This window comes from Sciurus carolinensis, chromosome 15 (assembly GCF_902686445.1).
Source record: "Sciurus carolinensis chromosome 15, mSciCar1.2, whole genome shotgun sequence".
Classification (NCBI taxonomy): Eukaryota; Metazoa; Chordata; class Mammalia; order Rodentia; family Sciuridae; genus Sciurus; species Sciurus carolinensis.
In genome coordinates, this window is record NC_062227.1 from 54,134,673 (window position 1) to 54,161,843 (window position 27,171).

Consider the following 27,171-nt stretch of genomic DNA (forward strand, 5'->3'; position numbering starts at 1 on the left):
TGATATTCTCCAATTTCGTCCATTTGCTTGCAAATGCCATAATTTTATCATTCTTTATGGCTGAGTAATATTCCATTGTATATATGCCACAGTTTCTTTATCCATTCATCAACTGAAGGGCATCTAGGTTGGTTCCACAATCTGGCTATGGTGAATTGAGCAGCAATGAACATTGATGTGGCTGTATCTCTGTAGTATGCTGATTTTAAGTCCTTTGGGTATAGGCCAAGGAGTGGGATAGCTGGGTCAAATGGTAGTTCCATTCCAAGTTTTTTAAGGAATCTCCATACTGCCTTCCAGAGTGGTTGCACTAATTTGCAACCCCACCAGCAATGTATGAGTGTACCTTTTTCCCCACATCCTCGCCAACACCTGTTGTTGCTTGTGTTCTTGATAATTGCCATTCTGATTGGGGTGAGATGGAATCTTAGGGTGGTTTTGATTTGCATTTCTTTTATTACTAGAGATGTTGAACATTTTTCCATATGTTTGTTGATTGTTTGTAGGTCTTCTTCTGTGAAGTGTCTGTTCATTTCCTTAGACCATTTGTCGATTGGATTATTTGTAGTCTTGGTGTTGAGTTTTTTGAGTTCTTTATAGATTCTGGAGATTAGTGCTCTATCTGAAGTATGATTGGCAAAGATTTTCTCCCACTCTGTAGGCTCTTTCTTCACATTGCTGATAGTTTCCTTTGCTGAGAGAAAGCTTTTTAGTTTGAATCTATCCCAGTTGTTGATTCTTACTTTTATTTCTTGTGCTATGGGAGTCCTGTTGAGAAAGTCTGGTCCTAAGCCGACATGTTGAAGATCTGGACCTACATTTTCTTCTATAAGATGCAGGGTCTCTGGTCTGATTCCGAGGTCCTTAATCCATTTTGAGTTTAGTTTTGTGCACGGTGAGAGATATGGGTTTATTTTCATTTTGTTGCATATGGATTTCCAATTCTCCCAGCACCATTTGTTGAAGAGGCTATCTTTTCTCCATTGCATATTTTTGGCCCCTTTGTCTAGTATGAGGAAATTATATTTGTTTGGGTTTGTGTCCGTGTCTTCTATTCTGTACCATTGATCTACCTGTCTATTTTGGTACCAATACCATGCCGTTTTTGTTACTATTGCTTTGTAGTAAAGTTGAAGTTCAGGTATTGCAATACCCCCTGCTTCATTTTTCCTGCGAAGGATTGCTTTAGCAATTCTGGGTTTCTTATTCTTCCAGATGAATTTCATAATTGCTTGCTCTATTTCTGCAAGGTACATCATTGGGATTTTAATTGGAATTGCATTGAATCTGTATAGCACTTTTGGTAGTATGGCCATTTTGACAATATTAATTCTGCCTATCCAGGAACATGGGAGATCTTTCCATCTTCTAAGGTGTTCTTTAATTTCTTTCTTTAGTGTTCTGTAGTTCTCATTGTAGAGGTCTTTCACCTCTTTTGTGAGATTGATTCCCAAGTATTTTATTTTTTTTGAGGCTATTGTGAATGGAGTAGTTTTCCTAACTTCTCTTTCTGAAGATTCATCACTTATGTATAAAAATGCATTGGATTTATGAGCATTGATCTTGTATCCTGCTACTTTACTGAATTCACTTATGAGTTCTAAGAGTTTTCTGGTGGAATTTCCTGGTTCCTCTAAGTATATAATCATATCATCAGCAAATAGGGATAGTTTGAGTTCTTCTTTTCCAATTCGTATCCCTTTAATTTCTTTGGTCTGTCTAATTGCTCTGGCTAGAGTTTCAAGGACGATATTGAATAGGAGTGGTGAGAGAGGGCATCCCTGCCTTGTTCCAGATTTTAGGGGGAATGCTTTCAGTTTTTCACCATTAAGAATAATATTAGCCATGGGCTTAGCATAGATGGCCTTTACAATGTTAAGGAACGTTCCCACTATCCCTATTTTTTCTAGTGTTTTGAGCATGAAGGGGTGCTGTATTTTATCAAATGCTTTTTCTGCATCTATTGAAATAATCATGTGGTTCTTGACTTTAAGTCTGTTGATATGGTGAATTACGTTTATTGATTTCCTGATGTTGAACCAACCTTGCATCCCTGGGATGAAACCCACTTGATCATGATGCACTATCTTTTTAATACATTTTTGTATGCGATTTGCTAAAATTTTGTTGAGAATTTTTGCGTCGATGTTCATTAAGGAAATTGGTCTGAAATTTTCTTTCCTCGATGTGTCTCTGTCTGGTTTAGGTATCAGGGTGATATTGGCTTCGTAGAATGAGTTTGGGAGGGTTCCCTCCTCTTCTATTTCATGGAATACTTTGAAAAGTATTGGAATGAGCTCTTCTTTAAAGGTTTTGTAGAACTCGGCTGAGAAACCATCAGGTCCTGGACTTTTCTTTGTTGGTAGGCTTTTGATGACTTCTTCTATTTCATTACTTGAAATTGGTCTATTTAAATTGTGCATGTCCTCCTCGTTTAGTTTAGGCAATTCATAGGTCTCTAGAAACTTGTTGATATCTTCGAAATTTTCTATTTTGTTGGAATATAGATTTTCAAAATAGCTTCTAATTATGTTTTGTATTTCAGTCGTGTCTGTTGTGATACTTCCTTGTTCATTCCGAATTTTGGTGATTTGGGTTTTCTCTCGTCTTCTCTTTGTTAGTGTGGCTAAAGGTTTATCAATTTTGTTTATTTTTTCGAAGAACCAACTATTTATTTTGTCAATTTTTTGTATTGTTTCTTTCGTTTCAATTTCGTTGATTTCAGCTCTGAGTTTAACTATTTCCTGTCTTCTACTACTTCTGGTGTTGGTCTGTTCTTCTTTTTCTAGGGCTTTGAGCTGTAGTGTTAGTTCATTTATTTTTTGAGTTTTACTTCTTTTATTAAATGCGCTCCATGAAATAAATCTTCCTCTAAGTACGGCTTTCATAGTGTCCCAGAGATTTTGATACGATGTTTCTTTGTTCTCGTTTACCTCTAAGAATTTTTTAATTTCCTTCCTAATATCTTCTGTTATCCATTCCTCATATAATAGCATATTGTTTAATCTCCAGGTGTTGGAGTAATTTCTGTTTTTTGCTCTTTCATTTATTTCTAGTTTCAATCCATTATGGTCTGATAAAATACAAGGAAGTGTCTCTATCTTCTTGTATTTGCTAACATTAGCTTTGTGGCATAATATATGGTCTATTTTAGAGAAGGATCCATGTGCTGCTGAGAAGAAAGTGTATTCACTCTTCATTGGATGGTATATTCTATAAATGTCTGTTAAGTCTAAATTATTGATTGTGTTATTGAGATCTAAGGTTTCTTTATTCAATTTTTGTTTGGAAGATCTGTCCAGTGGAGAGAGAGGCGTGTTAAAATCACCTAGTATTATTGTATTGTGGTCTATTTGGTTTCTGAGATTGAGAAGGATTTGTTTGACATACATGGGTGAGCCACTGTTTGGGGCATAGATATTTATGATTGTTATGTCTTGCTGATTTATGGTTCCCTTAAGCATTATGAAATGTCCTTCTTTATCCCTTCTGATTAACTTTGGCTTGAAGTCCACTTTATCTGAAATGAGGATGGATACCCCAGCTTTTTTGCTGGGTCCATGTGCATGGTAAGTTTTTTCCCATCCTTTCACCTTTAGTCTTTGGGTATCTCTTTCTAAGAGATGAGTCTCTTGCAGGCAACATATTGTTGGATCTTTCTTTTTTATCCAATCTGCCAGTCTATGTCTTTTGATTGATGAATTCAGGCCGTTAATATTCAGGGTAATTATTGAGATATGATTTGTATTCCCGGTCATTTGACTCATTTTATTCATTTATTTGCTTATTTTTGACACGACTTGGTTCCTCTTTATTTGAGAGTTCCTTTAGGATATCTCCTCCCTTTGCTGATTTGCTTCTTTGTTTTTCATTTCTTCTTCATGGAATATTTTGCTGAGAATGTTCTGTAGTGCTGGCTTTCTTTTTGTATATTCTTTTAGCTTTTGTTTATCATGGAAGGATTTTATTTCATCGTCAAATCTGAAGGTAAGTTTTGCTGGGTATAAGATTCTTGGTTGGCATCCATTTTCTTTTAGGGCTTGAAAAATGTTATTCCAGGCCCTTCTAGCTTTTAGGGTCTGGATTGAAAAATCTGCTGATATCCGTATTGGCTTCCCCCTGAATGTAATTTGGTTCTTTTCTCTCACAGCCTTTAAGATTCTGTCTTTATTTTGTATGTTAGGTATTTTCATTATAATGTGCCTTGGTGTGGGTCTGTTGTAATTTTGTGTATTTGGAGTCCTGTAAGCCTCTTGAACTTGATTTTCCATTTCGTTCTTCAGATTTGGGAAATTTTCTGAAATTATCTCATTGAATAGGTTGTTCATTCCTTTGGTTTGTTTCTCTAAGCCTTCCTCAATCCCAATAATTCTCAAATTTGGCCTTTTCATGATATCCCATAGTTCTTGGAGATTCTGTTCATGATTTCTTACCATCTTCTCTGTTTGTTCGACTTTGTTTTCGAGGTTAAATATTTTGTCTTCAATATCTGAGGTTCTGTCTTCCAGGTGTTCTATCCTATTGGTTGTGCTTTCTATGGAGTTCTTAATTTGGTTTATTGTTTCCTTCATTTCAAGGATTTCTGTTTGGTTTTTTTTCAATATCTCTAACTCTTTATTGAAATGGTCTTTTGCTTCCTGTATTTGCTCTTTTAACTGTCTATTGGTGCGTTCATTCAATGCCTGCATTTGCTCTTTCATTTCATCGTTTGCTTCCCTTATCATGTTGATTATGTACATTCTGAACTCCCTTTCTGACATTTCTTCTGCCATGCTGTCATTGGATTTTATTGATATAACATCCAGATTTGTTTGAGGCATTTTCTTCCCTTGTTTTCTCATATTGTTCAGGTATCAGTGGACTGCAGAGATGTTGCAGATTTCCTCTATTGACTTATAATGTCCCTGAAGATTGCTAGTGTATCCCCTCTTATCCTTCAGTAGCCTGAAGTCTTAGAGGAAGTTGATACTTCGGTGTTCCCCTAGGTAGCTGCCTCTCTAGGGGTGGTGGTCTTCAGGTGGGGTATATTCCCTGCTAGAGGGCAGAGGTGCCTCTACTTGTTGACCAATGGTCATCCAAAGGGGAGCTAGACTGCGGGCTAAGGCAATGCCTGTTTGGGCCTGTGTCTCTGGTTTTACTGTCTTTGTGGGAAAACCTCACTCTGCGGGGAAGACCCACCCGGTGGGGAGGTCTCACTAGTCCGTTCCCCTCCTAGAGGTTCTCCTCAGTCCACAACTACCGCCTGTGCAGGGCAGCCTTCCCAAGCAGCGTTTCCAGGGGCCTGGACCTACCTCCTGGGCTTGGGAGCCCTGCCCTTCGCAGACGAGTCTCCTTTGGTGGCCCCTCCTCAGAGAAGCTGCCCACAGTCCTGGAACCTTCGCTCCACCCCTCAGCTGGTCTCTGTGTAGCTCTTTCAAGAAAAGGTGCTTAGATCCCCGGCTCAGACCGTGCTTTGCACCTAATCACTTGGCTATGCGACCCCTCCTCTGAAGAGTCACTTGGAGCCTCGTACATATGCTCCAAGCCCCAGTGACCCGTCACTCGTCTCTTCCTCCAGGCAGGTGTTCTGTGTGGGCGCTTGGAGACCAAGCCACTCACTGCGCACCTCCACCTCCTCAGGACAGCCCCCTCCCCGTTGTTCAGGCAGTTGCTGAATCCAAATAGTTCGCCACCCAACTCTTTCTCTGGCAGCCCCCGGAGCCCTGGCAGATTGGTCCAAAAAACCAAAAAACCAAGCGGTGTGCTGCTCGGCCTCCTCTGCAAGGTCTCCCACTTTCCGAGCTCACTGTTCCAATGAGGGTAGATGTGTCTTACTGCCTGGGCAGGGCAGCCTTCCCAGGGGCCCAGACCTACCTCCTGGGCCTGGGAGCCTCACCCTTCGTAGACGAGTCTCCTTAGGTTGTCCCTTCTCAGAGACGCTGCCTGAAGTCCTGGAACCTTCACTTCGCCCCTCAGTTTGTCTCTGTGTAGTTCATTCAAGAAAAGGTGCCTAGGTCCCTGGACCGGACCTTGCTATGCACCTAATCGCCTGGCTATGCGACCCGCCCTCTGAGCAGTCACTTGGAGCCTCGTACATATGCTCCAAGCCCCAGTGACCCGTCGCTCGTCTCTTCCTCCAGGTGTGGGCGCTTGGAGACCAAGGCACTCACTGCGTACCTCCACCTCCTCTGGGCAGCCCCCTCCCCGTTGCTCAGGCGGTTGCTGGATCCAAACAACTCGCCGCCCCACTCTTTCTCTGGCAGCCGCTGGAGCCCTGGCAGATCGCTTCAAAACCAAGCAGTGTGTCGCACAACCTCCCTTGCAAAGATCCCCGCTTTCCGAGTTCACTGCTCCAGCAGGGGAGGTGTGTCTTGCCGCCTGGGCAGGGGCATCCTTTGCAGGCAACGTTCCCAGGGGCCCGGACCTCCCTCCTGGGCTTGAGAGCCTCACCCTTCGCAGACGAGTCTCCTTAGGTTAGAGAATCTGCCCGCGGTCCTGGAAACTTCAATCCGCCATTTTTCGCTCCGCTTCGCTGTCCGTTTTTACCGCTCCGGCGGGGGAGGGGCGACCCGCCGAGTCACTGTACTTCACAAAGTTCTCTGCGTTCCAGGGCTACTGCCCCTTCGGGGACGCCTCCCCTATGGGAGAAACTCCCCGGGCGGCTTTGAGTTGGTCCCAAGTCACTATCTCCTCTTTTGAATCTTGAGTCCTGGAGCAACATGAAATGCAGCCGCCCTCTAGTCCGCCATCTTGAACCTCCCTCCGGAAATAATGTTGATAAGAGGAAGCTAAGTCCAGCTTCCAAAACTCAGGAAGATAAGGATGATTCCTCCTAACCACACAATCTGTAAGAATTTACGGTTCCAATTAGAACGGGTCAGTATGAACCAAAGTGACCTAAAGTTGTCAGGGCAGTGGGTATTTGAAAGTCTGACGTCACCTTGCTGTCAGTCAAAAGTTAAGAGGTGGTCCTGGGCAGGACACTGGAAAACTTCTCTAGGATCCCAATAAAACTGGAGTGCAGGAGAGGCATGTGGTCCCTTTCCTCTCTGAGAGGGTCCCTTCTTTCCCTTGAGAGCGTCCCCTTCCCCTTCTCCTAGCCCTTCAATAACTCATTCCTGTTACTCTGAGCAACACATCTAAAATCTTTCTGACTTGATCGCAGTAAATGGGGTTTGAAGGGGGATTCTTCGCTCTGCCTCAGTTTCTCTGCAGGTCCCAGCTCTGTAACACTGGCTCTGCTGCTCCACCATGGGCAGCCTGGCTCTTAGGTCCTTGTCCTCCAGATATCCCAGGGGCTCTTGCTGCCTCCTAAAGAAATCAGCTGCTCTGCACGTGTGTTCCTCCATCATGAGTTTAGTGTATCCTTTCCACCAGGTCCTGTGCTGCACACCTAGGGGCTGAGGAGGGCAGAGTCCCCTCCTCCTTTTTAGACACATTTAATCAGGTGGGTCTACCCACACTGCCCCCACCACCAGCTTCTCATCCACTTGACACCTGGCACTGTCTCCTTGCTTTGACATTCTTGGAGTTTCTTTTTTTTTTTTTTTTTTTTTTTGCAGTGCTGGGGATTGAACTCAGGGCCTTAGTGCTTGTGAGGTGAGCACTCTACCAACTGAGCTATCGCCCCAGCCCTCTTTCTTTCTTTCTTTCTTTTTTTTTTTTTTTAATCCCTTGGAGTCTCTTTTCTTCCTTCCTTTTTTTTTTTTTTTTCTTTTATTTTGCAGTACTAGAGATACATATCAGGCAAGGCACTACCACTGAGCTGCATTCCCTGCCGTTCCATTTTTATTTTTATTTATTTATTTATTTTATTTTTTTATTTTTATTTTTTTTGCGGTGCTGGAGATTGAACCCAGGGCTTTGGGCTTGCAAGGCAAGCACTCTACCGACTGAACTAGTTCCCCAGCCCCCATTTTTATTTTTGAGACAGGGTCTCACTAAGATGCCTAGGCTGACCTAGAACTTGCAATCCTCTTGCCTCCTGCCTCTGTCCCCTGCCGTGGTGCCTGGCTCCTCCTTGCAGGTTTCTGAATCTCCGACATATTTCCTTCACTCACCAGATGGCCACCTGTGTTCTTGGGGTCATGGTATGAAGGCCAGAGCAGGACAACAGGCTCTGTCTTGTGTGACTGTACCCTGGATGTCATATGCATGAGAAAGGGTATGCCCCCAGGGAACACACGAGGGGGGATGTTAGGGGATAAACACAGGGGTGCTGTGATGGGTAGTTGGGTGCTAGTCTGGATGGGACATCAGGGGTCAAGCACCTTATCACATAGGGTGACCCTTTCATTAAAATATATGAGAGGAAGCCAGTTACGGTGTTCTGCATCTATAATTCCAACTTCACAGGAAGTTGAGGCAGGAGGATCTTATTTGAGGCTATTTTGGACAATTTAGTGAGACCCTGTCTCAAAAAAAAAAAAAAAAAAAGTGTGTGGGCACTGGCAGTACAGCTCAGTTGGCAGACTGCTTGCCTGGCATGGACAGGCACTGGCTTCAATCCTCAGTACTGTCAAAAAAAAAAAGAGGCAAAGCCAAAAGAGAGGTGAATTCATACTTGTCGATTCATTTATAACTCTCCTTTATATTTATTTTTACCTTTATTTATTTATTTATTTATTAGAAATTAAAGACTTTTATTTATTTATTTTTTAGAAATTACAGGTGTGGCAAAAGTATGCCTGTAAATCCAACAACTCCAGAGGCTGAGGCAGGAGGGTTGCAAGTTCAAGGCCAGCCTCAGCACTTAGTGAGGCCTTAAGCAACTTAGTGAGATCCTGTCTCAAAATTAAAATATAAAAATGACTGGGGATATAGCTCTGTGGTCAAGTGTCCCTGAGTTCAATCCCAGTACAAATAAAAAAAGAAGAAGAAGAAGAAGGAAGAAGAAGATAAAGACTTTCTATATGTACCAGGAGTTAGGGAGATCCACTGATTGGAAAGAGGACATTGGAGCTGGGTCCCAGAGCACTTTACCCAAGAGAGCAGAGCCACCATCATCCATCCCAGAGGACAGGAGAAGCCCAGGGAGATGCTCTTTCCAGCCACTCTCAACCACCTTCTGGCTCCACTTTCGTGACATCTCTTTGCCTTGTTCCATTCTGGTTCTGGTTCTAAGGGAACTTATTGCTCTGGAAAAATGAGCCTGTAGCTGGGCACAGTGGTACAAGCCTGTAATCCCAGCAGCTTGGGAGGCTGAGACAGGAGGATGGTAAGTTCAAAGCCAGCCTCAGCAATTTAGTGAGGCCCTAAGTAACTAGCAACGTAGTGAAACTCTGTCACTAAACAAAATATAAAAAATGGTTGGGGATGTGGTTCAGTGGTTAATTGCCCCTGGGTTCAATCCCTGGTAGAAAAAAAAAAAAAAGAAAGAAAGAAAAATATGAGCCTTTGGGGATGGAAATGTCCCAGTATTGGGGCAATGAGAGTCTGTGTGCCTAGGTGGGTGATGTGGAGCAGTACCACCAGGACAGTCCCATCTTACAGCGTTCCCTCTGAGCCAGGAATTGTGGGAGCTCCCCACATGTGACTCATTGTACCTGCCCTCTCCGCAGAGTCTGCAAGGGAGTGTTAGGGGTCATCGCTGTTTGATAGGCAAGGACACTGAGGCTCAGTGAAGTTACAGAATTGCCTGAAGGTTACTCTACCAGAGTGAGGCACAACTAGGTCCAAATTCAGCTCTGTCAGATGTCAGGGCACCTGGTTCTGACCACTCTCTGACCTGCCACTACTCAGAATCCTTTGACTGATGTTGGGTGGTCTGAAGGAATCCTTTTAAGATTGAATACTTAGTCCACATTCATTCATTCACTTGCTTTAAGACTAACAATTGTGACTTTTTTTTCAGTGCTGGGGATTGAACCCAGTGGTTGAGATATATCCCTAGCCCTTTTTATTTGAGACAGTGTTCTGCTAAATTGCTAAGGTTGGTCTCAAACTTGTGATCCTCCTGTCTCAGCCTCCTGAGTAACTGGGATTATGCAGGATGCAGCTCAATTCTGTAGAATGACACTGTGAAGCAAAGCAAGGAAAGTCAACTCTGGAAGTGGTGACTTGTTTGAGGTGCAGAGGCTGCTGTAGTGCAGAGGTTCAACATGTTCCCAGAATCCACTGCCCTATGGCAGGGGCTGGGTAACTGGAGTGAATGAGTGGATGTGCGTCCACTGGTGTGAGCCTGTGTGTGTTACCCTGAGGCCAGGGGAGGGTGGTCCAGTTTTTAGCAATCTGAGAAGAGAATGGCTCAGAGTCCAGAGATGAGGGGCTCCACTTTCAATCAAAACAGCGGTTCTATGGGCTATAGTTGTAGTTCAGTGGTAGACTGCTTGCCTAGCATGTATGAGACATTGGGTTCGATTCTCAGCACCACATAAAAATAAATAAAATAAGCGTATTAACAAAAGTGATTCTAATAATAGCAGCCTTTTTTTTTTTTTTTTTTTTTTTTTTTTGCAGTGCTGGGGATCGAACCCAGGGCCTTGTGCTTGCAAGACAAGCACTCTACCAACTGAGCTATCTCCCCAGCCCAATAGCAGCCATCTTATAGTGCACATCACCATGGACTTCTGCTTGGTGAGGAAGGAACAGACTACAAAGTCAGAATCTGATGGCCCAGGCCACCTCGTCTAACTGGCACTTGCTGCAGCCCATTACAGATGGTGCATCAGGTGCACGAAATGCTGTTGAAGAGTGACTCTGGCAAACTTGGTTCTGACAGAAGTCGAGAGGACCATTGCCATGGTTCAGCAGTAACAACACAAACAGGTTAAGGGGTGGGTATTTTGTTGGAGGACATCTGTGGGCAGAAGAGTCTTGACAGGGCATGGGTAGCTGGGAAGGAGGGGGCAGCAGAGGTGGTGGGGTCAGGGGAGAGCTCCGTGTGGAGCTGGTTTTATGATAGAGATGACACTTCAGGAGCTTAAAGAGCTGAGTACTAGATGCACAGGAAACTCTAGGAAACAATTCCAAGGCAGAAATCGGATCAAATGGCTGGTCCTTCCTGTTCCCACAGAAGAGGAAGAAGGCGGCAACGATCTCACTTAATAATTGGTAGTAGGGCTGGGGATATAGGTCAGTGATCGGACCTAGCACGTGTGAGGTCCTGGGTTGGATCTCTGTAATAGGGATATTAGGAATTAGGATATTTAGTAGTTCCAGAAATATGCAGTCTATTCACTGAAGAGCACTAAGATGTTAGTATCAAACAGGAGAGGGAACCAAGATGGTTCAATGTCATCAAGATCCTACCTCAGTATTTCTGCATCATTGGTGAGACTCAAGGAATTCTTTTAAGACTGAATGTTTGTTTAGTCCAGAATTTACTCACTTCAAGACTAACATTTTTTTTTTTTTCAGTGTTGCGGATTGAACCCAGGGGCTGAGATATATCCCCAACCCTTTTTTGAGATAATGTGTTTTGCTAAATTGTCAAGGTTGGCCTTGAATTTGTGATCCTCTTGTCTAAGGCTCCTGAGTAGCTGGGATTGTAGGCATGGGCCATCAAGCCTGGATACAGCTGTGATTTTTGTAGTTATTTTCTTTTCTCATTTTCTCCTGAGCCTGGGCCTTTGTCACTACCCCACAACTTCTCAAATTCCTTGAGGACTAAGGCAGCAGAAAATGAATGAACAAATTCATGAAATAACACATAAGATATTTATCTGGCACACACTGGCACATAGTATGTTCTTAGTGAATCTCAAGAAGGCAGTTCATGATTGTAGTTTAAAAAGTGGGCTGTCTATGTTGGAATTCAATTCTGACATTTACCAATGTGTCATCTTGGGCAGGTCACTCAGTGCTTCAGTTTCTGTCTTTGCAAACTGGGATTAGTAATAGCTTCGAACTCACAGGGTTGTTATGAGGATTAAATGAATGAATTCTTTTTTATTGTTGTGGTAGTGCTGGGGATTGAACCCAAGACCTCAGGTGTGCTAGGCAAGTACTGTACCACTGAGTTACATCCCCATCTAAGGTAGAATAACTTCTAATGTTTTGTAGCACAGAAGTATAACTATGATTGACAACAAGTAGTTGAATATTTCCAAATAGGTAGTAGAAGCCAATGAGCAGGCAACAGGTAATCCCAGAAAATGGGGAGGCTAAAGCAGGAGGATCAAAAGTTGGAGGGTAGGCTGAGATGGTGGTCCACACCTGTAATCCCAGCAGCTCAGGGGGCTAAGACAGGGAAGATGGCAAGTTCAAAGCCAGTCTCACCAACAGTAGGGAGGTCCTAAGGAACTTACCGGGACTCTGTCTCAAAATCAAAAATAAAAAGGGCTCGGGATATGGCTCAGTGGTTAAGTGCCTTTGAGTTCAATCCTTGGTACTAAAGGAAAAGAAAGTTGGAGACAGCCTGGGTAACTTAGTTAGATCTTGCCTCAAAAAAAAAAAAAAAAAAAAAAAAAAAAAAAAAGTCTGGGGCTCTGGATTCAATACACAGTGGTGATGGGGGTGGCAGTGGTAGGGAAGGATCTCAAAATAGCTAGTGGCAAAGATTTTGAAAGTTCTCAACACAGTGATAAGTGAAGTGGTGGAGATATGATTTACCTGATCTGATCATGATATACTACATTTTGAAATATTACACTGTACCCCATAATACAATTATTATATGTTAATAAAAAATATACTTAGCTAAAAATATATTTAAATCCAGCTCACTGGGGTGAGATGGGGGTTCTGAAGGGGCAGGTCTAAAGGGGAGACTGTCAAAGGGGCTGTGGGACCAGTGTTGTGGAATTTTCACAATCTCCTCCAGGGAGTCTCCCACAAGGCTCCAACACAACCCACTGACACCCGGTACTGGGGATGAAACCCAGGCCTGCTCTATGACTGAGCGACAGTGCCCTTTTTATTTGAGGTACTGGGGATTGAACTCAGGTCCTTGTGCATGCGAGGCAAGCACTCTGAGCTATCTCCCCAGGCTATTTTTTTTTTTTTTTTTTTGAGATAGGGTCTCACAAAATTGCTCAGGCTGGACTCAAACTTGGAATCTTCTTGCCTGAGCCTCCCAAGTAGTTGGGATTACAGGCCTGGGCCACCGCATCAGAATCAAGCATAGCTATTTTAAAGGGAAAGATATGAATGTCGAAACAAACTTCACAACTATTTATAATTACAATGCACTAACAACAAAAATATCAAGGTAGGGATAATAAATGTAGCAGAAAAATATGAATAATAATTAAAAAAAAACGGTAAAGACTCTTGACATTTTCTCCTACAGTCTTTTTTTTTATTTTGTCCCCCTTTCGGAACCCTGCATTGCTAGCAGGGAGCCAGATCTTGAGCTGTGAGGTTGTGCTCCGCATCTCCTCCTCCTCTGGAAGCCCTCTACCCTCTAAATAGCTTGTGCTCGCCTCACCTTTCTCCGGGTCCCGCATCCGGAACGAATTTCTCCCCCGCCCTCCCACCTCCAGAACGGGCCTGGAGAACTCAAACAGCGCCGTTGCGTCACTCTTCCCAGGGCGAGCTGCTAATCCGAGGAGTGACTCTGCAGAGGTGGAATTTGGGGCGTTTGGAACGCGTGTAGGGGGCGGAGCGGGGTCTCCCTGGCAGACCCCGTCCTACCAGCAGGTGGCGCGCTATCTGCAAGGCTTGCAAGGTTCCCGGGAAGAAACTTGAACAGGATGTTGGTGCCACGGCACCAGAGGAGCACTGCCTGGTCTCCCCAAGCTGAGTTGATGACTTCCGAGGAAAAGTGGGTAGAGAAGGGAGCAGGCTCCCTGCTGGAGTAATTCAAGGATTCAGACTTCGAGAAAGGGAAACCTTCGGGTGGGGGTGAGTACTGAGCAGCGCGCGGGGAGGAAAACGCCGTTCTTGGCTTGCACTGATTGGCTTTTCTACCCGCTCGGGAAAGACGTTTCTGGAAGGGAGCTGCCTGTACAGAACGGGGGCACGTGGGAAAGAAGCCCAAGCAGCCGGCACCAGCGCGCCAGCACTCTGCAGCGGGAGGAGAGCAGGTTCCCTCCCGCCAGATGGCGCTGTCGAGCTTTCCCCTGGCCTCCTACTCCAGTCCTCAGAGGCCCCAGCCGCAGCGGCCGCTCTAGCCGACCTGCGCAGGCTCTGTGGTTCCGGGCGGAAGTGAGGCGCAGAGCGGAACGGCCTCTGGTGACATTTTCTTGGGGCGGCGCGGACGACTGAAGGGAATTGGTGGTAGAGGCTGCGGAGGCGGCGAGGTTCCCTTGGCCCCGGCGGGGGCGCTGACTGCGACCCTCTGCTGGTTGCCGGGGCTTGTGCCTAGGAAGAGAAGGCGGCGGCGGCCGACGCGTCCCTAGTCACCGCGACCGGGAGAGTCCCGGCCCGGTGTCCGTGCGTGCCCCGACGGGGCGCGCGGAGCGGGCGAGGAGGTACGGCGCAGCAGCGGAGTGCAGGTGAGGCGGGAAGGGGCGCAGGGCCGCGGCCTGGCTACTTGTCGAGCCGCTGCGCTCGGGCTGCGTCCCCGGGAGGGGTCGGCGCGCGGCGGAGGGTTGCGAGCGCGGGTGAGGGCTCTGCGGCGTCCTGGTGCGGGGTCGTGACGGGCTGGATTGGGGGACACCGGAGGCTCGCTCTGGGACTTGGTGGGAAACGCGGCCCGTACAGCTTGACCCGGTGGTTTGCCCACTGCTGGTGACCCTCGCGTCCTCCCGGCCTCGCCGAGTCGCCCTCCGCGGCCGCTGGGGCTGAGGGCAGGCGGGAGGGGGCCGCAGCCCCCGGGCCGCGTGGGGAAGCGACTGCACCGCAGGAGTTGTCTTCACGTAACTTTACGGCGCCCGGCGGGCAGGGGAAGCTGAGCCGCAGCTCCGCCAACTCCGCGAGCTGGAGTCTGAAGCCGACACCTGCCCCTGCCGCGAAGAGTCCCGCGGCCTCCCCGGCGCCGCGCTGCCGTGGCCTTGGAAGAGCGAGAAAGGACTGTCATAGGATTGGGGCTGCCTGCCTCTGGGCGCTTCCACGACTGTCGGACGACAGATGCCAGGGATCTGTGAGAGAGATATATCAGACTCCAAAATTGTCCTCGTCCTGGGAGTTTGTCGACTTTCTTTAAAAGCCGGTTAAGATGTAAACTGAAGATCCCCGATTTTAAAAACTTATTATCTTGCTGGGTTTCCCAGGGTTCTCTTCCTTTCCACAGTAGCATTTCATACTTTTTCTTATCTTAATGATCTGTGTATTGTACGGATTATCTAGCAGCCCCTATTGGAACCTATTCTCATTTTTAAATTACTCTGTCCTGGTTCTCAGGTTGAAGGAAAAGAGGGCTTTACTGGCCCTCTCAGATTCTTCACCACTTGGGCAGTTTATGCTTAAGTGTGCTTTTTAGTTTTTGGCTGAGGTTTTGCTTTCTGAATCCTTCCACCCCGTTGGATGAAAATCTTACTGATGATGCTTTATCAAGGTTGGACTTCTTCATACAAATGCATCTGGCAGTTTTGCTTAGGATATTATTGTGTAATATCCTTGGGCACATGCTAACTAACAGTTCGAATCACTCCCTTTCTTCTCTTGGGATATTTTAAGGATGGAGGCTATTAACTTTCTAATGTCGTTTTGCTGATCCTGGCAATCTGAATTTCTCCAGTAATCAGAGCATTGCCTTTTAGTTTAACAAGCATTTTTACAGACCAACAGGATAGTTGTTACATGATGTCCTGAGGAATCACAATGATAACTTTTTTCTTTGTAGTAGAAAGTATAATATTTTGGCTGAGTAATATGCCCAATACAATGTCTAGTTGAGTGCTTCATGTACAGTAAACATAGTTATGAATTATATTTGATTCCAGGAAACCAAGGTGGAATTCACTGTAATGAGCTGTATGCTACTTTAAAAAGAACCTGAATGAAGTTTTTAGGCAGATTCATTAAATGAGAAATAAAAGCACTTTAACAATTCATTAATTACCCCCCCCCACACACACACCCCAATACTGGGGATTAAATACGGGTGTCCTGCTTGCTATGTAAGCACTCTAGCCCTGAGCTACGGCCCCAACTCTTGCTTTTGTTTGTTTGTTTGTTTTGGTACTGGATATTGAACCCAAGGGTGCTTTACTACTGAACTACATCCCCATCCCTTTTTATTTTGAGAAAGAATCTCCCTAAATTGTTGAGATTGGCCTGGAATTTGCTATCCTCCTCCTGCTTCAGCCCCCTGAATAGCTGGGACGACAGGCATGTACCACTATACTTGGCTTAAATCTGGTTCCTTTGGAGTGCTTTTCACTGACACTGAGTTCTTAAGCTTCAAACTGTGTGTTTTCTAGAATGTTAATGTGTAGATGTAAAGTTCAGAATATCTGAAAGGCAAGGAGACACTAAGGTACTTATACTTAAAGGACCAACTAAATCGGAATTTTTTTTTTTTTTTTCTTTTTGGTACCAGGGATTGAAACCAGGGGTGCTTAACCACCAAGTCACATAGCTTGTTTTATTTTATTAAAAAAAAAATTTTTTTCTGGTGCTGGGGATTGAACTCAGGGTCTTGTGCATTCGAGGCAAACACTCCACCAACAGAGCTATATCTCCAGCCCTGTTTTATTTTTTTGTTTTGAGACAGGGTCTGGCATAGTTGCTTAGGGCCTTGCTAAGTTGCTGAGGATGACTTTGAACTTGCAATCCTCCTGCTTCATCCTCTCAAATTGCTGGAATTACAGGCATGTGTGAGTATGCCTGGTCTAAATCATATTTTAATGGGGATTTTTTTTTTTTCCCTGAACTTTTTTGTGGAAAATGGGGTGGACTAGATTTTGGAACTGGAAACTTATTTCCCATTGTTGGCTTCATATTAAGTTCATATTGTACTTGTTATGTTACTCGCCAATTCAGTTTATATTATTCTTTCATCCATTTATGTGAGAGTTACTGTCATAAAACTGTTTTATAGTTTTTATGATTTATTCAAGACCCATATATTGCTGGGCATAATGATGCACATCTGAATTGTAGCTACTTGGGAGGTTAAAGGAGGAGGATTTGCAAGATTGAGGCCAGCCTGGGCAGTGTAGCAAACCCCTGTCTCAAAATAAGTGAAACCTGTCTCAGAACCAACGTGCTTAAGGGCATGGTGGAGCATATCTTTAATCCCAGCAGCCTAGGAAGCTGAGGCAGAAAGATCAAAAGTTCAAGACCAGCCTCAGCAAGTTAGTGAGACGCTGTCTCGAAAATTAAAACGGGCTGGAGATGTGGCTCAGTGGTTAAGCACCCCTGGGTTCAATTCCAAACAAACAAAACTAAACTAAAAAATCAAGGGACTGGGGATTTTACTCAGTGATATGACACCCCTGGTACCCTCTCCCTACTACCCTCCCTCCAACAAAAGACCCTTATGTTAAAGATAAAATTCAGCTTTAGGTTTTAATGCAGTTCTGCTAGAACTGCATGCTAATGTATTTCTGTCAAAAGGTTGTTTGCTTTTAATATTTATATTGACATTAGTACTTTAAAATCTCTTTACCATATATGACTGGTAATTTCTTTGTGATTCCCAATCTTATGGGTGTTTTTTTTTTTTGTAGTGTGATTGAACCCAGGTGTGCTTAACTGAGGATCCACATCCCCAGCCCTCTTCTATTATTTTGAGATAGAGTCTCACTGAATTGGGTAAGACCTTGCTCAATTGCTGAGGCATACCGGAACTTGTGGTCCTCCTGCTGTAGATGGTATTAAGGTGTGTGCCCCCTTGCCTGGCAAATATTTTTTATTTTCTGGTTCTGGGAATTGAACCTATACTCTTGAGCTTGCTAGGTAAATATTCTACTCTAGAGCCGTATTCCTTGTCCTTTCCCTGTTTTTTATTTTTTGTGGTGCTGGGAATTTATTTATTTATTTATTTTTGGTGGTGCCAGGGATTTGAACCCAGGGCCTTGTGCTTGCAAGGCAAGCACTCTACCAACTGAGCTATATCCCCAGCCCCATCCCTGAAGTTTGGAACTAGTATGCACTAGAGACCCAAAACATACACACAATAACTTTGATAAATTAGCTCACACTGTCCTCATTTTCTTGCATGTAACTAGGGACATGAAAATAACATTATGTTGTGTTTGTGAATTGACAATGCTGAGAACACCTATAACAGTAAAAAAAAAAAATTGTATTTATATTATTTTTAAGGAGGCCTTTATCCTCCCTCCCCGAATTTCTTGCTTAGCTATAAATGTGTAAGCAAAATGAAATAGACATATGATAACTTCAGTAAAATGCTGTGAGACTATAGAAGGGGTAATAGCTATTGAGAAAGCACAGAAGACAAAAATATTCATGTGAAACCTCTTTATTTTCACAGCTCTAATTTATTGATTCCCTATTGTGTGCCAGCAGTGCTGTAGTTGCAAAAGCTATGGAGGAAATTAAGACCCAACAAGGTCCTGTGACTCCAGAAACTTTAGCATTTAAACCTGAGATTTGAGACCAGTTTCTGGATGAGCATTCCAGGCTAATGAACAACCTAGGTAAAGCCATGAATATAAAGCTTTTGAATAAGCCTTGTAGGGCCAGTGCCTTGAATTTTCAGAGGGGTAGATAGGGTAGATAGAGGTAGGGCCAAGTTGTGAAGGTACCTTAGTCTGATAACAAGTTTGAATTTTCTTCTTTTAGAGAACTAAAAGTCAGGTGGTATATGAAGGTTGAGATAGGCTTTTTTTTCATACTGGGTATTGACCCCAGGAGCACAAAACCACTAAGCCACATCCCCAGCCCTTTTTTATATTATGTTTAGATACAGGGTCTTGTTGCTTTCCATAGGTCCTCTCTAAGTTGCTGAGGCTGACTTTGAATTTGGGAGCCTCCTGAGCCCCTGTGTGTGCCATAGCATCCTGTGAGATAGGCATTTTAAATAGATTTTTCTTTATTCATTCTTATTTAAGTTCAATGAGTAGAAATTGTACTGGTCTTGTTTTTATGTAGGGAGTGTGTGTATGTGCATATATATATATATATATATATATATAATTTATTTTTTGTGGTGGTTGTTGTTGCTGGGGATTAAATTCAGGTCTGTGCATGTGCTAGGCAACTTATCACTGAACAACACTCAAGCCCAGGTCTTATTTACTTATTTTGATTTTATTTTTTATTTTTTATTTTGAGACAATGTCTCAGTTGTTTAGGGCCTCACTAAATTGCTGAGACTGACCTTGAACTGCAGTCCTCCTGCCTTAGCCTTCCCACTTGCTGAGATTACAGGTGTGCATCATCATGCCAGACTTAGTTGGATTCATGATCACCAGATTAAACTTGATACTCTCCCACCCTCCACTGTATACTGGATTGAATCCAGAGGTGGTCTATCACTAAACTATATCTCCTGTCTCTCCACCACCACCCCTGCCCTTTTTTTTTTTTTTTTTTTTTTTTTTTTTTTAAGATGGGGTCTAGCTAAATTGGGGAGGCTGCCCTTGAATTTGTTGTCTCCTAGGGCTGGGGAGATAGCTCAGTCGGTAGAGTGCTTGCCTTGCAAGCACAGGGCCCTGGGTTCAATCCCCAGCACCACACACACACAAAAAAAATTTGTGATCTCCTGACTCAGCTTCCCTAGTAGCTGGGATTAGTCATGTACCACTGTGTCCAGCATCTTTTATCTTTAATCCTACCCACTTCCCTTATTCTTTCAAAACTTTTATTGAGCTTAAGGGAAAGAAGCAAGTGTTTTCTGCTTCTGTGTGGGCAGCTTCTCTCTTAAGTGGGATTGATGTTTAGTCAGTCAGTTTTCACCACTTAGCCTCACGGGTCCTTGTAAAAGGAAGGAGCAGGGTGAAACCAAAAGGTGATTTGCTTGTTTTTAATCTATTCCTGAACTGCTTGGAGTGGAAACATTTTGTATATACTATAAACATTTATCAGTACATATTAGTAACAGCTGACAATAGTAAAAGTGATTTAAAAATACTCCCCTTTTTTTGTGTGTGCTAGGAATTGAACCCCAGGACTTTGTACACACAGGTGAGCACTCCAACACTGTTATATCCCCAGTCCTAAAAATATTTTAAAATCGCTAATGACTCATATTTAATTGGTTTTCTTATTTAGAATTTGTGCCTTTAATTTACAGTGTTTGTTGTAAATTTTGTTTTTCATGTCTTTATTCAAAATAAGGAATCTCATTTATGTTTGCTTAGTCTGTCACTTACAATAGTAGGTAAATGATGTAAATCCCTAAGTTATTAACTGGACTTTTTTGTTAGTGCACTTTAATTATACAGAATAATGGATTTCATGGTGGCATAGTCATACATGCAAATAACATAATTTTGATCATATCTATCCCTCAAAAAGGAATACTTTTTAAAAGTTTTTTTGTGTGTGTGAATACTGGATGTTCTGTCCCTGAGCTACATCTTCAGTGCCCCTCCCTCTTTTAAAAAGTTTTTTCTTTTTTTTGTGGGGTGTGGTGGTGCACCCCTGTAATCCCAGTGGCTTGGGAGGCTGAGGCAGGAGGATTACAAGTTCAAAGTTGGCCTCAGCAACTTAGGCCCTGAAGCAACTTAATGAGACCCTGTCTCTAAATACGATATGAAAAAGGGCTGGGGATGTGGATCAGTGGTTAAGTGCCCCTAGTTTCAATCCATGGTATTTAAAAAAAAAAAAATTTTTTTTTTCCTTTTTGAGATAGGGTCTTGCTGAATTGCCTAGGTTGGCCTCAAACTTGTGATCTTTCTGCCTTAGCCTCCCAAATTACTGGGGTTATACGAATGGGCCACTCTGACCTACAACATTTTTCTTAAATGAGTTCTCTAAGCTTAAAAGAAAATGACTGGAGACTTGAATGTGAATGTTCTTTTTTATACTGCCCATTCATTTCCAAAATACTTTTTTTTTTTTTTTTTTTTTTGTTGAACCCAGATTGAACCCAGGGATGTTTTACCACAGAGGTATATCCCCAGCTTTCTTTATTTGAGACAGGATCTCCCCAAATTGCTGACTCTGGCCTCAAACTTGTGATTCTCCTGCCTCAGCCTCCCAAAAGTTGCTGTGATTACAGCCATGTCTACTGCACCATCTCCAAAATACTTTTTTTTTTTTATCTGAAAATCAAGTCCCCATATTAGTTAATTAGTTCTGATTGTTTAAAGAGCAATAAAATTAAATCTGTTAAAATTTATGTATTGGGAATTGTTCAAGATGCTGCACACCTACTACTCAGGAGGCTGAGGCAGGAGAATTGCAAATTTGAGGCAAATCTGGGAATGTGACCAGACCCTATTTCAAAATAAAATTTAAAAAGGTGTTGGGAATGTAGCTCAGAGGTAGGGCATCCTGAGTTCAAATTTACATTTAGCTGTTATTCCTAAGAAAGCATATAAACTAGAATTGTCCTTAGGTAGTCTAGATATTAAATTTTTATTAGTGTGGTTAACATTTGAGAAACAAACTACTGACCAAAGGAATCAGAAGTTTTTTTTTTTTTTAAATTGTTTTGTAGTTGTGTATGGACAGAATCCCTTTATTTTGTTTATTTTTATGTGGTGCTGAGAATTGAACCCAGTGCCTCTCAAGTGCTAGGCAAGTGCTTTGCCACTGAGCTGCAGCCCCAGCCCAGAAGTTACCTTTTTATTGAGTTGTCTGGTTTTAAAAAATAATGTTCCTGATGTCTGGAGTCACTATTTTGTTAAGTTTCTTATAATTAGAGAAGAATATTGTTGGGGATAGGGAAGTTGGGTGTGGACTAACTCTAGGAAAACCTGTTTTTCTTTCTGTATTAAGAACAAAAACCTCATGCAGTTTAGTTTTAAGCAGCATCCTGTCTGCCTTAGTGTAAAGCTAGCATAGAAACAGGTTTTTGTTCTCTTTTTTTATCCCATGCTAAGGGTTGAACTCAAAGCCTCCACATGCTAGGCAAGAGAAGCAAGTTTTTTAGTTTTTTGGTGGTGTTGGGCATTGAACCTAGAGGCACTCTATCACTAAACTATATCCCCAGCCCTTTCTATTTTATTCTGAGGCAGTCATGCTAAATTTCCCAGGCTTCTCAGGTACTTCAGTGATGCCTGTAATCCAGCTGCTTGGGAAGCTGAGGCGGGAGGATTGCGATTTTAAAAGCCAGCCTCAGCAATTTAGTGAGGCCCTAAGTAACTCAGTGAGACCTGTCTCAAAATAAAAAATAAAAAGGACTAGGGATGTAGCTCAGTGATTAAGTGCCCCTGGGTTCAATCCCCAGTACCAAAAACAAAAAGAAAAAAATATATATATACGTGTGTATATATGTAAATATAAATATATACATATATATTGCCCAGGGTGGCCATAAAGTTGAATTCCTCCTGCTTTAACCCCTCCAGTAACTGAGGTTATAGGTGTGTACCACTGCACTCAGCTGAGAAGCATGTTCTTAAGTCAACATTTTATTAAGTGTTTCACTTTATTTTTTTTATTTTGCAATTTCTTGTGTGTGTATAGTGGATAGATTTTTGGCAACATTTGTCTTGGGTACTTCAGGTTCCAACATTTGGTGACCCTTCTTTATGTGAATTCTCTTCTGAGAGGATAGAAAATGACCAGAACAGAAATCTTGGAGAAATTTAGACCCTGCATCTTAAATTATTCTTGATTTACACTATTTTTTTTTTTTAATTTTTAAGTTGTTGATGGACCTTTATTTACTTATTTATATGTGGTGCTGAGAATTGAACCCAGTACCTCACACATGCTAAGCAAGTGCTCTACCACTGAGTCACAACCCAGCCCTCACTAATGTTTCTGAGTAATGGTTTTTAGAGGGTTGGTCATTAGTCACAATATACTTTTTTTTTTTTTTTTTTTTGCATTTAGTATAACTCACTTGGATTTTTTTTTTTTTAACTGTTTGAAGAATTTAATTCATCTGCATTTAAAGTAACTGTATGTAAGGACTCACTTGGATTTTTGACGTTAGTTTATTCACAGTCCTGGTGCTAGGCCAGGTACATGCTAGAAGTGGTAGTATCTGCAGTATGAAGTGATTTGAGCAGCCATTATCACTTTTCTATTTATAGAGCTTATATCAGTAGAGAAAAGGTTGGCTTGCAAAAAAACAAAGCTGCTCTCTTCTTATAGTAGCAGTCTCACAATTTATATTTCAAGTTCTTGGTTGGCCTAATCAAGCATATATACTGTGGGCAGATCCATTTAGCTTTATTTATTTTAGCATTTCCTTACATTGGCCAACTTATATTGTTATATCGTATGTGTTATATAATAACAAACTCTACTATTATGTACAACTGTAATACACCAATAAAAAATATGGAGAAGAAAGGAAAAAAAGTTTTTAGCATTCTCTTTATGTACTTTACCCCTTTAAACCTCTTCTCAGTCACCTTCATTCCTCCTCCCCCAGCCCCCTTTGGTACTAGGAGTTAAACCCAGGACCTCATGCATGAGTTCTCTACCATTGAGCTACAATCCCAGCCCTTTTAATTTTGAGACAAGGTCTTGTTTCTTTGCCAAGGGTGGCTTCCAACTTGTGGTCCTTCTCCCTTAGTTCCCTGAGTAGCCAGGATTCAGGTCTGTGTCTCTGGGCTGGGCTCAAATTCACTTTGTTTTCCAGTACTGGAGATTGAATCCAGGATCATTCCACCACAGAACTACACCCCCAGGCTTTTATTTTTTATTTTGAGACAGAGTCTTGATAAATTGTATAGGCTGGCCTTGAACTTGCAATCCTTCTACCTTATCTACTGAGTAGCTGGGATTACAGGTTTGGCTGCTGCGCCCAAGACAAAATGGTTTTAAAGTATAGGTACTTATATACAGTACTAGCTGCCCCTGGGGCTAGAGATGTAGTTCAGCGTTAAGAGTGTCTTGTCTGGGATGTGAGACCCTGGGTTCAGTCCCTAGCAATGGGGAACGAAAGTATTACAAGTCGATTAAGTAAGCTAATGTTTATATACAGACATTAGAAAAGAGATTTTTCCCCCCACCTGTTTCAAAAGATTCAGAAACTCAAGTTGTGGTGGCCTGCTTCAGCACCTTAGTGAGGCCCTAAGCAATTTAGCAAGACCCTGTCTCAAAATAAAAAGGGCCTTGCTCGGTAATCCCAGCAATTTGGGAGACTGAGGCAGGAGGGTCTCCAGTTCAGAGCCAGCCTCAACAACTTAGTGAGACTCTGTCTCTAAGTAAAATATAAAAAATGACTGGGGATGTGGCTTAGTGATTAAGTGCCTCTTGGTTCAATCCCTGGTACCAAAAAAAAAAAAAAAAAAAAAAAAGAGCTTTTGCTCAGTAGTACTCTTCACTTGTGTAGAACAATATTTACATTACATAGAATCGGTGTGATTTCTTATAGTGTAACTTCCTTTGATTTTACCTTTTTACATAAAACATAAGACAAAAAGTGACATAGTTGCTAATAACCTAGTAAAGCTGTTTCCTTACAACTAGAATACTATAAATAAAGTGACTGCATATTTACGCATAAAGCAGAAAAAATCAGATACCACAAAACTAAATACCTTAAGCCACATGGCACAGAAATAGGGTAAAAATAGTATCTTGTTAAATATCAAAGTGAAGTCCCTTCTTCTCAGGTTCTAGGGAGAGAATTCATTATATCCATAACTGCGATGGTCCTGAATCTTTGTACTGGGGATTAAATCCAGGAATGCTTAACCACTGAGCCATATCCCTAGCCTTTTTATTTTATTATTTTGAGATAGTCTCTCTGAGTTGCTTAGGGCCTCACTAAGTTGCTGAGGCTGGGTTCGAATTGGTGATCCTCTTGCCTCTTAGTCTCCCTAGTCACTGCAATTACAGGTGTGTGCCACTATGCTGATTGCAAACTTTTTTTTTTTCCATTAGTGGCCATAGTGTTTTCTTTTGTGTGCGTTTGGTGGTACTGGGAATTGAAACCAGGGGCACTCTACCTCTGAGCTACATCTCCAGCCCTTATTGTATATTTGAGACAAGATCTTTCTAAGTTGCTGAGGTTAGCCTTGAACTTGTTTTATGATCCTCCTGTGTCAATCTCCAGAGTAGGTAGGATGATGTTTGTGCCATCAAGCCCATCTGGTCTTGGTAATTTTTAAATGATGTTCATTTGATCAATTCAACAGATATTAAGTATTTATTATGTATTAGGAACTGTGAATGAACTGAAAAATAATATGATCCTTGTTTTTATGGGAGATTATAATGTATTGGGACTGAGGAGATGAGAAAAACATTAACACAAATAATTTGTTTCTTTTTAAATGCTTTTCTCATAATGTGCTGTTTATTTTCCTCCTCCCCCATGTATAATCTTTTTCCCCCCTTATTGTGGTTCTGGAGATTAAACCAGGGATGCTCATAACACTGTGTTACATCCCCATCCTCCTCTTTTAAATTCTCAAATAGAATCTCACCAAATTGTCCAAGGGGTTCTCCTGCCTCATCCCTTGGGCTTTGCCAGGTGTGGTAGCACTCACCTTTAATCCCAGCTACTTGGGAGGCACACACTATAGGATAGCAAGTTTGAACCTGGGCTGCACAATTTAGAGAGACCATGTCTCAAAAAAGGGCAGGGTTGTGTCTTAGTAGTACTAATGCCTAGCAAATTGAAACCCTGGGTTTAAACCCCAGTATTACAAAAATAAAATAACATAAAATGATAAATAAATTCTTTTTTTTTTTTTTAAGTATCTTCAGTGTTTGTATGTGTCTGAGTGTTGACATTGACCCACAGTAGCCATGTTAGGGTTTGTCCTTAGTCCTCTACAGCAGTGATGTACTCCTCTAGCATAGTATGTTCCAACTTTATCATATTCAACTATACACTGTATTTGAAGTTTTTGTTTTTTCCATTTTTTTTTATTGGTGCATTGTAGTTGTACATAATGGAGTGATTTGTTTTTATCTATTAGTACATGCACACAATGTAACAGTTCATTTGGCCAATTTAATTCCCCTGTATTTCCCCTTTCCCTGCTGTCCTCCCTGTCCCTGATCTGTTTACTGATCTCCCTTTGATTGTATTTGAAGCTTTAAACTTCATATCCCACCAGAACTAGTTTTAGGAGTCTCAAACCAAGCTGTCTATTTGAATGCTTCTGACACACTCCTCTAATTTTGCTATATCTGTCTCATCATTCCAAGGTTCACATCTGGTGGGAGGGAAGATTTGGTAAGAAGTGAAGTGTAGGGATTTTTTGGCTTTCTTTGACTCATGCTGTACAAGGCATTCTTCCTTTATCCTCCTGCTTCTTTGCTCTTCCTCAGATCCGAAGAGACCAATATCATCATCATCTCAACTGTCGATGGCTCCACATCTTGTGTCATCCAAATGGCAGAGCCATGCTTGCCTAAAGCTTTCTTCACTCCTGGAAGACTGACCTTTTCTTTTCACAAGATTTGATGTACTTATATCAATGTAGGCTGTGAGGGAAGTGAGCAACTGATAGGCTGGAAACGGCTTCAGATATTTCCACGCCTGCTTGTAATGGCACATACCCCTCTGTGTAGCTCTTGTCTGCCAGAGAATTGCTGAGTAACTGAAGGCTGGTAAAACTTTTCATGTCTCCAAAACCACTGGCTGTGGCTGTATCTGGGTGCTGGGTAGCAATGGAGGGAAACAGTGTAAGAAATCAGTGACCAGCACTAAGAACAAAAAGGTACTCTTTTTTTGTTTGCTTTAAAAGTAGCCTTGATGGGCATGATGACATACACCTATAGTCTCAGCAGTTTGGGAGCCTGAGGGAGGAGGATGGCAAGTTTGAGGGCATCCTGGGCAACTTAGTGAGACTGTCTCAAAATAAAATATAAAATGGATTGGGGGCGTAACTCAGTGGCAGAGTACCCCTGGGTTCAAATGAAGAAAACAAAACAATCCCTTTCATACAGTAGGCAGTGAAATATATTTGTGTGCTATGGTCAGAAAAATCAGATAATAATAGTTGTTAATTTTCTTGAGTGGTTACTAGTATTGTGAGTCTCCTGCACCATTATATTTCATAGTACTCATTCTGATAGCTAGCTTATCTAACACTGAAATAACAATAACTTTAAAACTTTTCAGGACAGTTGGCTAAAACCAGCAGGAAGTAGACAAACAGTACTGTTTGAAAGCTTGCATCTTTCTTATTTTCATGTTGCAATTTGTCTCTTGCTTTCCAGTCTGCATGTTTCCTATCCCTAGTTTGTTTGTTTGTTTGTTTGATTTTTTGGTACTGGGGATTGAATCCAGGGGTGCTCAACCCCCCACATCTCCAGCCCTTTTTATATTTTATTTAGAGACAGGATCTTACTGAGTTACTTAGGGCC

The 27,171-nt window shown here is 42.4% G+C and overlaps 1 protein-coding gene across 4 annotated transcripts in view; it reads left to right on the forward strand.

The window, feature by feature from the left end:
* The first annotated feature begins 13,594 nt into the window (after window positions 1-13,594).
* Window positions 13,595-27,171, forward strand: part of Ark2n (arkadia (RNF111) N-terminal like PKA signaling regulator 2N) — an 85,235-nt gene continuing 71,658 nt past the window's right edge. For 2 of the 4 annotated variants that reach the window (XM_047526333.1, XM_047526337.1), the window contains exon 1: window positions 13,776-14,357. The gene's annotated coding sequence lies outside the window, so the exon portion shown is untranslated. The other 2 variants (XM_047526334.1, XM_047526335.1) reach the window with 2 other exon arrangements.